Consider the following 12,950-nt stretch of genomic DNA (forward strand, 5'->3'; position numbering starts at 1 on the left):
TGTAGACAATGACAGGGGTGTATAGATATTAACAGTTGTCTTAGGAAAATTGAGTATGCTAATGTTGGTATATATAACATGAAAAAATATTATGAAAATGATCTAAAAATTTTTATGAATATAAAAAACGATACAGTATTTGTTCATATAAGATGAGTAGAAATAATGTTAATTTTACTGGTGAGGAGATGAGGGAGATGTCGATTACAAAACTAAAACTAATATGTAAAGTCACGAAAATCCGTAACTATAGTTCTTTAAATAAGAGTGAATTAATCAAAAAATCGAACAATATCAAAATCAACCAGATGAATTGAAAGTTATATACACAATGAAAGTTGATGAACTAAAAAAACCATTGTAAAAGGAAAGGAATAAGAGGTTATTCTAAATTAAGAAAGGCTGAACTTATTGACCGTATTAAAAAATATGAAGATGAACAAAACAGATAACAAATTAGAAACATATTTCCATTTAAACAAGATGTTTTTGAAGAATCGAAACCACAACGAATACCAATTAAAGTAGAAACAAAGGAAACAGCAATACAGAAACCATTACAAACTATCACAATTGAAAACATAGGAGGATATAAAGATCCGGTGAAGTTTTTAAATATAAGTGGGAAAGTAGTTATTAACAAAAACAAGGAAGAATTAAAGCACCACCCATTAAAAGTCAACCTTGTATTTATTTGTGATTATATTAAAGATAAAGAAGTACAAGAACGCAATTTTAAAACTATGAATGAAAGAATATTACAATCAACTGACTTAGATGAATATATAACCCATGCTAAACAAAAACTATGTAGAGAGATGGAGGAATTTCAAGGTAGAGGATCAGGATGGACATTACATCAAATTAAACATTTAGAAATCAGACAAAATAAATATGTATCATTACGAGCTTCTTCCTATACTGACCTTCCTAAACCAATTAAAGATAAGAAAGCAGTAATCAATATTAAAAATCAAGATAATAAATGTTTCTTATATTCAATTGCAAGTTATTTAAAACCTATTGATAAATGTGTTCAATATCAACGACTTTCACACTATACAGAAATTGTGAATGAGTTACAAGGTAAATATTTTAATAGTATTAAATTTCCTGTACAATTAAAAGATATAGTAAAGTTTGAAAAGAGAATTAACATGTCCACTAACGTGTATAGTTATGATGATGAATACAATATATACCCACTTCAAATCACAAAAAAGCAGGACAAACACGTCAATTTATTATAATCAAAAGATGAAAAAAATAGTCATTTTTGTTGGATAAAGGATTTATCGAGATTAATAAGAAGTCAAGTAACAAAATATAAGGAGAAATTGTACTTTTGTGATACATGTTTGGTAAGACATTTTAGAAATGAGAAGCAATTACAAGAATATGAGCTATATTGTAAGGAGCATGAATCTGTTAGAATAGAACTTCCAAAACCATATGACAATCAAATACAATTCCAAAATTATAATAGATCATTAAGAGTACCATTTACGACATATGCCGATTTTGAATGTTTATTATGTAAAATGGAAGTAGACCATAATTGTTCTAAAACTGTGAAGTATAAAAAGCATTTACCAATGAGTTTCTGTTATTACATCAAATACTCAAATGGTATGTATAAAAGTCCTGTTAGTTACATTGGTTTAGATGCTGCAAAGGTGTTTGTGATGAAGTTAAAACAAGAAGCAATAGAAATAAAGAAAATATATAACAAAAAAGGTGAAATGAATGTCCTAACTAAAGATGAGAATGAGATATATAGTAATTTCAATAATTGTCATATATGTGAGAGAAACTTGAATGATTTACCACCAGCAATTGAAAAACAAATAAATATGTTAAATAAAAAAATACAATTCGCTAAAGATAATGATAGAATGATTGAAAAGTTAGAAGAATGGAAACATGAATTAGGAAAATGTTTAAAGGATGTAAATAAAAATAAAGCAAAAGTAAGAGATCATGATCATTTAACTGGAAAGTGAAGAGGTGCAGCTCACAGTTATTGTAACTTAAGCTATCAAAATCCTAATTTTATTCCAGTATTTATTCACAACTTAAGTGGTTATGATACTCACCTGTTTGTTAAAGAACTTGCTTATGATAAGAATGAAATAAAACTAATTGCAAATAATGAGGAAAAATATATAACATACTCAAAATATGTGAAGGTTGAAAAAAAGAATGGAATTAATTTACGATTTCTAGATTCATTTAGGTTTATGTCAAGGAGTTTAGCAGAACTAGCAAATAACCTTACAAAAGAACAATATAGAGAAACGTCAAAGTACTTCTCTAATGATTTGTTAGATTTAGTAATTAAAAAAGGTGTGTACCCATATGATTATATTGACTCAATTGAAAGATTAGAAGAAACAAAACTACCTTCGAAAGAAATGTTCTTTAATAAACTTACTAAAACCCACGTCAGTGATGAAGATTATGAACATGCGGAAAATGTTTGGAAGTTATTCAATATTAAAAATCTAGGTGAATATACAGAACTTTATAACAAGACAGATGTATTAATATTAGCTGATGTATTTGAAAGTTTTAGAGATGTGTGTTTAAAAGCATATGGTTTAGATCCTGCTTGGTATTTCACTGCTCCTGGTTTATCGTGGGATTCAATGTTAAAGATGACTAAATTAGAAATGTTAACTGACTATGACAAAATATTAATGATGGAAAAAGGTATAAGAGGTGTAATTTCACAAAGTAGTAAGAGATATGTAAAAGCAAATAATAAGTATATGAAAAGTTATATCAAAGACGAACCTTCAAAGTATTTACCTTATCTAGATGCAAATAATTTATATGGATGGGCTATGAGTCAATACATGCCTTACAAAGACTTTAAATGGGTTCAACCTTACATGAACATAATGAATATTCCAGATGATTCAGAAACTGGCTACATATTAGAAGTTGATTTAGAATATCCAGAATACTTACATGATAAACATACATATCTACCATTAGCTCCAGAAAACATGTGTCCACCAGGATCGAAACATTCAAAATTATTAACAACGCTTTACAATAAAGAAAGATATGTTATTCACTACAGAAACTTAAAATTGTATATGTCACTTGGGATGATATTAAAGAAAATTCATAGAGTATTAGAGTTCAAGCAATCAAACTGATTAAAGGAATATATTGATCTAAATACAAATATGAGAACGAGAGCTAAGAATGATTTCGAAAAAGATTCTTACAAGTTAATGAACAATAGCTTATTTGGTAAAACAATGGAACACATTAGAAAGAGGCCATCTATTACCTTAGAATGTGATCCAATGAGGCTGGAAAATTTAATAGCGAAACCGAACTTTGATTATAGAACAATATTTACTGAAGATTTGTGTGCGACACATATGAAAAAAGAAAAATTGACCTTCAACGAACCTATATATGTTGGTGTGAGTGTGCTAGATTTGTCAAAACTATTAATGTATGACTTCCATTCCAACACTATGAAACCTAAATACGATATTGATATAGACTTATGTTACACGGATACTGATAGTTTTATATATGAAATTAATACAGATGACTTCTACAAAGATTTAAAGGAAATGGTTGATCTATTTGACACAAGTGATTATGGAAAGGATAATCAATATGGAATACCACTAGTAAACAAAAAAGTATTAGGAGAGATGAAGGATGAAAACAAAAGTAAAATAATGACGGAGTTTATTGGGTTATGATCAAAGATCTATGCCTTTAAAGTTAAGAATGAAGAGGAGAAAAAAGCAAAGGGAACAACGAAATGTGTAGTAGCAAAAGAGATACAATTTGATGATTATAAGCAAACCCTATTCAATGATGTGAAAACATATAAAAATATAAATCTAATTCGAAGTTGTAAGCATGATGTGTATACCATAGCTGTAAATAAGTTAGCATTAGATTCAAATGATGATAAAAGATATATACTAGAGGGTGATGTAAGTACATTAGCTTGGGGGCATTATAAGATATAGTTAAAATGTAGTTATGTGTAGTTTAGTTTTAAGTCATATTTAAGTATCTTTTATGTATAGTTTAGTTTTAGGTAAAATTTAATTAACTTTTATGTGTGGTGTAATTGATAGGTGTTAGGAGTAATTATGTATAGTTTAGTTTTAGGTAGAATTTAATTAATTTTTATGTGTGGTGTAGTTGATAGGTGTTAGTGAGTAATTATGTATAGTTTAGTTTTAGGTAGAATTTATATTTTTGTCATAAAAGTTGTTTTTGTAATTTTATCCTTAGACATAGGCAACCAGTAACGCGTTGGAAAAAATTATAATAAAATAGAAACCATTTGAAGGGTAAGGGGAAAAAACAAGGAATGTCCATGTATGTGCTTTATCGGGTGCTTTGTTCTATCTGTTGGTGACTCTTGGTACTATTTGACTGTATATGCCATGCATGCGTAGATGGAGAAATGCCCATGTAAAAAGGGGCAAAAATTTGACTAACCCTATTCCTTTTACGCGGTTTTTAATATTAAAACACCGTTTTCTCGAAAATGCAGTTTTTTGACATTCCTTCTTTTTTTCCCTTACCCTTCATTTACCGTTTGAATTTTTAAAATCGATGAATATTTGGTGAAGTTATAACAAAATCAAAGTTTCGGGAATTTTTACGGGTTTATTTTTGATTTTTCGGGAAAATGTTATTCTTTAGGAAAATCTTAGAATTTCATGTAGAATATGGTAGTTTTTTTATCTTCTCGATTTGATGAAATTTTGTAGAGATAATGAAAAAGGGGGAAATATCCTGTAAGTTATGCAACCATTTATGCATATTATAAAATTGGCTATGTTATTAGCATTCATTTGCCGTTTGAATTTTGAAATCGGTTAATTAGGGAGTTGTTGAGTTGATTTTAGTTTAGCGTCCCGTTCAGCAGCGAGGCTATATGAGACGTGGACCTACTGATTAACGTGGAATCCGAACCACATGAGCTTCCGCCGGGAATCGAACCCGGGTCTCCCACCCAAAGGCGCGTACGCTAACCGCTTAGCCACGAGGGAGCTCCGGTTAATTAGGGACCGAGCTATTGAATTTTAACGTTATTTGGGGGTAAGACTGCAGTGTTGCCAACTCACTTTTAACAATTTTCATATTTATTAGTAAAGGGGTGAATTCATCCCTATATGTTTTAAGGCGATATCTTGAAAAATTAAAATCCTGGAACGTTCCGAAAAAAATATTGAGTTGGCAACACTGACTTTTTTCTTTTTTGAACATTGATGTTTTAACTAAATTTGCCGGTTAGGTGACCATATTCAAACAGTTTATCACTTATTCAATATATGGTGTTGCATATCATTTTGTTTATCATTGATTGCTGATGGGAAGGAAAGAGAGAAAGAGACTCGAGAGATATTTCGTCACGGATTCATTGACGTCATGTATTGCGTTATCTCCCAGCAGGAGACTACGTCATTGGTATATAGTGCCCTCTTACCATTGCTACTTAGAAGCTGTGTTGAAGGAAGAGAGTTGCTAATGTATATATGTATGTTGACGTGATCAGAAGGAAAGAGAATCGGATTGGACGGTCCTGTGCTGGTACTGGAATCGTTCAAATGAATCAGTGACAGATCACCTATTCCAGTAAATGCTATTTTATTATGCATTCTTTCTCATCAACTTTTTAAAGTTAATTTTTGACGGATTCTAATGATTCAAGTGTCAAATAAAAGCTTAGAAACTGGAGATTAAGATTCTGATTGGAAAGTTTCAAAAATTTGCACGTTTTATAAACCAAATAAGCCTGTTCATTTTATTTGTTCATACACGTCAATCCAACTAACATCTGTTCTCAGTAAGAACGTGGAAAAAGTGCTTGTCTGCCGAATTCATAAATACTTTGAAAATACTGGTCTATTACCTATTCATCAAACAGGTTTTCGGCCTAGATTATCCATCCATGACCAACTGTTTCGTCACAGCACCATAATTACAAATCAATTTAACAAAGGTTTTTCATCCTGTCTCACTCTAATGGATTTAGGAAAGGCCTTTGATAAAGTGTGGCGCTATGGGCTAATTCAAAAACTTCAGTCATTCAAACTTCCCGTCTGTTATCTAAGGGTAATCTAATCTTTCATTCCTAATCGCATTGAATATGTCGCAGCTAGTAACACACTATCTTGGCCTATTTTTCACTTACTCGAGTTCCTCAGCGGTCTTCACTCAGCTTATTATTATATATTCTTTACACTTCCGACATACCTTCAGTGCCACGTAATGTTTCCACTCTCCAACAAGCTGACAATACAGCTTCTTTTGCACTTGGAAACACTGTCCAGCAAATTAACCTTGCTCTACAAACAACTCTCGACAATTTTATCAAGTTGTACCAGAGATAGTATCTGACTATTAACAACGAGAAAACGCAAGCGCTAGTTTTCCTATAATCTAAGAGGCGTTCCAGAATTTACCGAAACTGGATACTCTTACGAGTAACTGTTGATGGGTACATTGCACTCCCTACCAACACTGTTACCTACTTGGGCGTCGTCTTGGATTCCAAATTGACTTGGAATGCGCATTTGTGAAAACTAAGAGCTTAGGCTACTATTCGACTATATCTTTTACGTCGTCTCACAGGCACCACTTGGGGCTTCAAAGCCGATGATTTAATCCATACTTATAACATGTTTCTTCGACCTATACTTACTTTCGAACATACTGCCTGGTGCAATGCTTTTGCTTCCTTCTACGAAGAGCTTTGCATATTGGAGAGACATGCTATTCGACTAGTTCATCGACTTAAACTTCCATATCTGACGTGGATCACGTATGAATACATCAACTTTCCGTAGTTCACAGATCATCTTGCACAACTCCGTATTCGGTTCGTTACCTCTCGCAATGAAAGTGAGTATATTACCGCTATTTTTGAACACCCTTCACGCTGATGGTGTTACTGATGGAACATATAGGTACAGATATTTTTCTTTAAATGTACTCATTTCGTTTTATGTCCAATATGCAAACCTACAAGCGAAAGAACGTGATATTTATGAAATTTATATCATTCATGCTCACATTCCTCATGTTTTTCCATCCTAGCACAGATATCCTCACAACTAATAAGGGCTTCCCCCTGTGATCATTGGTTCCGAGTCTCCCTGGGACAGAAAATTTAAGCTGCATTCTTCTGACTAATTTCTATCTGTTTGTGATGTGCTGACACTTCACCTCGTCTTTCATTTTCATTATCTTACATTTTCACTCACCTCAAATACTATCTCCCATTATATACTTCTTACAGATTTGCACCTATGTGCTCTTTACTTGTTATTTCGCTATTTACATGATAACCTTTATTTATCATTTTCTTCTCTTATTTAAGTTGATTGTAGTTTGTTCTATATTCACATCTGGTACCTTCATTGCACTGTTTTCGTTTCTGTAATTTATAATAAAGATATGACTAATAAATAAATAAAGAACAATAAAATGATGATATAACTCCCCTCCTGAACTAATACACAAATGTTGCTGTTAACAACCAAACTTCCCTTAGACCATCCCATTCTTTTCAAAATTATATTCTTGTATAGAAAATCAGTTGCCAAAGAGAGATTGTAACCCTTTGAGAGGCTGGGGAGTATACAATTTCCAGAAACATATTATTTGTGTTATAACTAAATTTTCTTTTATCCTTTCCTAAAAAAAAAAACTTAGTTGTTCTCATACCCCATGTATGTGAATAAATGTTTATATTATCACTCACGAAGAGACTACGTTATCGTCTGCAGTATGATAGACTAAAAATTAAAAAAAAAATAATGGTGTCAAAATTAACAAACTATGACTCCGCTGATGTGGTATTTTTTTTGTATTTTCATCGTATATTGGTATAGAAGTTTCAGCGTGTAAGTACCAATACGTTGTTGCCAAAATTGAGAGTAAATTAAATGCGGCAGTGAAGAGCCCGTGTGACGGGTTAATGGCGGTACTAGCGGCTACGAAGCGGCCATGTGGCTGCTTATTGGCGACACTAGCGGTTCAGAGGCGAAAGTGTGGATGCCGCCTTATTACCGCCATGGCGGTAAAATTGCGGCATTCGTGTAATTTCGGTCGATCGAACTACGTCTTGCACATGGAGAAATACGTTGGGGGATTTCAACGGCGGGGTATCGGCTAAAGACGGAGAGCAACGGGATTATGGCGGGTACCCCGTCGCCAGGACGACGGTATAATTAGTGTAATAAAGCAGGTGGCTCAACGGCGGCGTCCGACACCGGCCTACTATTCGCACGTCGATGGACGTACAGCGGCCCTCTGGCGGAATGCTTATGTGGTAGTCCTTTCAGTCCGTGTGCAATAGTGTGCAAGTTAGCTTAAAAGCCCACGGTGTACATTTCCACGTTTGGAATAATTCCAGAAGAGTAAAAAAAATTCAGTTGTTCTCTTGAGTGATGATCAGGGCGTTCCATTTTCCATCACCTATGGACCCGCCATATCCTGGAATGGCAACAATCGGTAGCTGCTTAACAATGCAAAATAATGTACTTTATACTGTTCTATGTGATCTAGATGTCGAGCCGCACTTGGAAGTTCATTCACTGTTTGAAGTTCAATCACTGACAGAAAAGAACTGAGCTTTTTGTTTCTACTTTCTAAACATTTATTATGACATATATATTATGTATATTGCATACAATGTATTTAAATAGGAAATTGGAATGTGTAGTACCTACACATAGGCACTACATAGACGGTACCAAATTTGCCGTAAGTGAAGATGAATCCCAGGAAAAATGATGAACTATAGTTCTTCCTATAAATTATGAACTATCATCTGCCTGCATGCTATCATCATCACCTCATCATTAGCCTGCGGTTTCCTCAATTTGCACATGTCACAGCTTCGATCAAAAACGTTTTATATAGAGAGAGTTTGGCATCGATACATTTAGTGTAGGAAGCCGAAAATTCATAGCGTCAACATGGCACCAATTTAACAATCTGGACTGAAAATCGAATTCTTATTGACTGTGATTTTTTATAGTGGTGTAGCTCGTTTCGTGTGATTGTATCGTATCCATTTAAGCTAATTTGCATGCTATTATGCTCATTTTTAATGTATGTCAGTTAAATCATACTTCCAATCATAAGGTAATGTATAGTATACCTACTTCGTACAGTTAAATATATTCTTAGAAGGTGGCACAGAACTTTTCAAGAAATAATTTAACTTATTTTGTGTGCGTGTGTGTTGAAGGGAAGGGAGGACGTAAGTAAACGCACGATCCTGCTACGTGGTTTTCGGTGATTGGTAATGTCATCTTATGAACTACAATGCTAGGATGTGGGGAAAAGTTTTGACAAGACTGAAAATGGATGTAAGCTGCAACACTATTCGAACTTTTCTTGCAAAGTAAGTGTTTCTTTCTTTCTTAATGTTATATAACACTGGTTAAAATTGATACACTAATGAGGTGTATATACATGTCAAACTATTTTAACGTACGGTATGAAATTACTAGACTTCAATTATTATAGACTTTGTTTATGTATTCACATTAAATTTATTGTGTACTACAAATTAATACTTAATGTAAAATTAAGTAATAATTACTGTAATTATTCTCAATAAATGTACAGGATTTTATTTTATGTATTGTCTTTCAAAACTTCATTCCTTTATTTGGCTTTCGATTTGTTATGCAATCATAAGTAATTTAGCATGCTGGGATTTAAATAATTTTATGGTTTAACGGTTTAATTTCTTTATTATATACGATAACTCAAGGGAATAATCGATTGTATATCATATTAAATAATTACATGGTATAAAACCAGTTATTTTCGCCATTTGCCATATATAAATCTAACCACCAGTAATGTTCTGTAGTATAGACACTGGTTGCCCAAGTACTTCACAAGTTGCGGTATAGCCAATGTAGTCTGGTTGCTTGAGCACTGACTTCAGGAGTGGTAGAATGTATGACTATTCGGGAACAGTGAGTAACCTAGTGGTTAATGTATCAACAGGGTAAGTTGAAGATCCAGGTTCAAATCTTAGTATAGTACTGCATTTTCTTACCTTTTGTATATAATTTGACTTAATAGAGCTGAGTTCTTTATATAATATACATATATGATTAAAAGTGGATATCAAGAAGTGGATTTAACGTACCTCGTGCTAATATGGAAGTACTTTGGAAAATAGGAGTGATTTTGTGACTTTTTTTGATCCAATCGATAGAGATGAAGAAATCCTAGGCATTCTCAATAATAATAGGTAATGGCATAAAAAATGGGTATTTATGAATTAAGCATTTCCATTGCTGTGCATGTTTATTTATATGTACAGTTGTGTTCAAAAGTATAGTCATTTTCTGATAAACAGAAACACAGATTCTACTGACATTTTTAAAAAAATTGACAGTATTTAACCTCTGCAGTATTGTACTTATGCATGACATTTGAGACACACTTATTTAGACGATTATACGTATATATGTGTCCTTTGTCGTTCTACACTCTTTTCGACGCCATCCTCCCTCCCCTTTGCCAACGTAAAAGTCACTGAAATTGTGGTCGTACCCACTCCAGGTGTATCCTCGGCATAGTTCTTTTAATCTCTTGCCATCGAATACCTTATAGGTAGACCACTTAATCCCTATTCTCTTTCTCTCTCATTCATAGTTGACTTCATTTTTCTACCAGTACATTGTACTATTCTACAATGTTGGTATTGCACTTTACTGTAATTTGCACTTGAAATATTTAATATAAAGAATTTTATAACTAATATTAGTAGCAAATTTATGTCGCCCCTATTGAACTTTCAAGAAACAAGAGAGAGAAAATTCAAAGTCGTTGGGTTCATTGGACCCCATCCGTTAAACAGTGCTATATCGTTAATTTTCCAGAGAAAATAATAAGGAAATACAATCATACTTAACAAAAAAAACCGAAAATAAAGAAGTAAGGGCTTAACATTGAATTCCACTTAAATCAATACGAACAATAAACTACCAAATATTGTCAAGGGATCCTTGACCGAAACGGGGTACGACCGACACTCTACCCGTATAGGATCAACACTGTTCGGAATATATCCATATGTCCTATCCCGAACCTTCAATTTAGGGATATAAAAGTCTGAAGATAAATAACTTTAATAGTTAATTAAAGATTTTTGATATCGACGAAATAGGAATATTTGTATGATACTTTTAGTATTGTGTATGGATATATTTTTTGTATAAATTAAGTTACAGCATACAAAGTGTATGTAGCTGCAATTTAAAAAATACTAGGCATTATATATATATATATATATATATATATATATATATATATATATATATATATATATATATATATATATATATATATATATATATATATATATATTTAATTCGATTATGAAATAAGTTATAAGGCGTATAATTGTAAAATGGCTTCGCTGACAACAGAATATTAAGTACGTTCTCCAATCTATTACTGTATTCTCTTGCGCGAGGCACAAGCTTTCAAATCTCGGTAGAAGCTCATCTGGTTCGGATTCCACGTTGAGTTGTGTCCACGTTTCAAGTAGGAACGATGCGAAAAAGGGACGCTAAATAACCAACTATTATAATCTGAGTTGTAACTCAAAATCGTTCCTCAATGTTTTCATAACAAATAGAATAGTACATTGGTTTCTTAATTTTTGTGGAAATGAATGAAGAAGTATTTAGGTTATTCCTATTATAATTATCATGTATAATAGTAATCTCAGAGCGAGGAGGATGCTTTACTCAAATTAAAATTCGACTACTGTTTCGTATTACCTTTTCGTCTCATTGCTTCGTTATTTTGTCTATTGAAAAGAAACATTAAATCTCAATTACTTTATTAATCAATCAAAATACAATGACAAATACACCACAGTGGGCAAGGGTGTGGGAATTCACTCTATTGTTCTCGATTGATTGTAAACCCAAGTACTGAGAAATAGTGTAAAGTCTCAGAAAGTATACTTCATTTTCCACGAAAATGTCATTTTAGAACTAGCGGGAGGAGAACTCACTTCCTAGTTCTTGATTGATTTTAAATCCAAGTTGTGAAAATTGCGAAACTTTAAAATTATACGCCATATTCCAATGTAAAATTTTATATCTAGGAGATCGTCCATGTCCCATTAGATAATTAACTTGCTCTGTGGCGTATGGAATCCGGAGGTTCAATGTTGCAAAATCTTTCAGTTTAACGTCTCATCATTACTCCCGTGAGGCTAAGTAGTCAATTAGTAAGGCAAGTGAATGATAATGGAGGAATTGGCAGAATGAGAGGTAGGAGAAAAAGGAAATACCCCGGAGAACCCACGGACACGATGTCCATCACAAACTTACTTGGCCGCGGATCGAACAAAGAACCCCCACGCACCAGGGAAAAGTGCTCTACCACTGAGCCACCGCGTTCCGAAAGTTTCAATGTTGAGTTTTTCATTGACTTCTATCCATTGTCAACTGGATCCTATGTCTGCTTTCCTTTCTATCTTTTGCGAGATGCATCTTAATATTGTCCTCCCATTTCCGTCTAAATATCTGTAAAGGTCGTTTTTTGTTTGGAATTCCAGTTAAAATTTTGAAACAATTCGTAATTTCTTTCATTCTGGCTACATCCAAACAATGGTAAGTTGTATAAATTGTGCAGTTCCTCATTATGAAGTTACCACCATTCCCCATTCCCGTTCCTCTTGGGTCTGAATATTGTTCTCAAACATTATAATTCACTTCTCTTACATGTGAATTAACCCATGAAATTTCGAGAAATGGGTAGGAAGAAAAGTCTTGTGTGGCAATGTTACGTGCAAAATTACAAAGATAAGGAAATATTTTGAACATAAATATTTATATGCGCAAATTTTGATAAAATGCTGGAACATGTGTCTTCTGGGAGTTACCCAACCTAATTTG

The sequence above is a fragment of the Thermobia domestica genome, chromosome 14 (assembly GCF_964235325.1).
Source record: "Thermobia domestica chromosome 14, izTheDome1.hap1.1, whole genome shotgun sequence".
NCBI lineage: Eukaryota > Metazoa > Arthropoda > Insecta > Zygentoma > Lepismatidae > Thermobia > Thermobia domestica.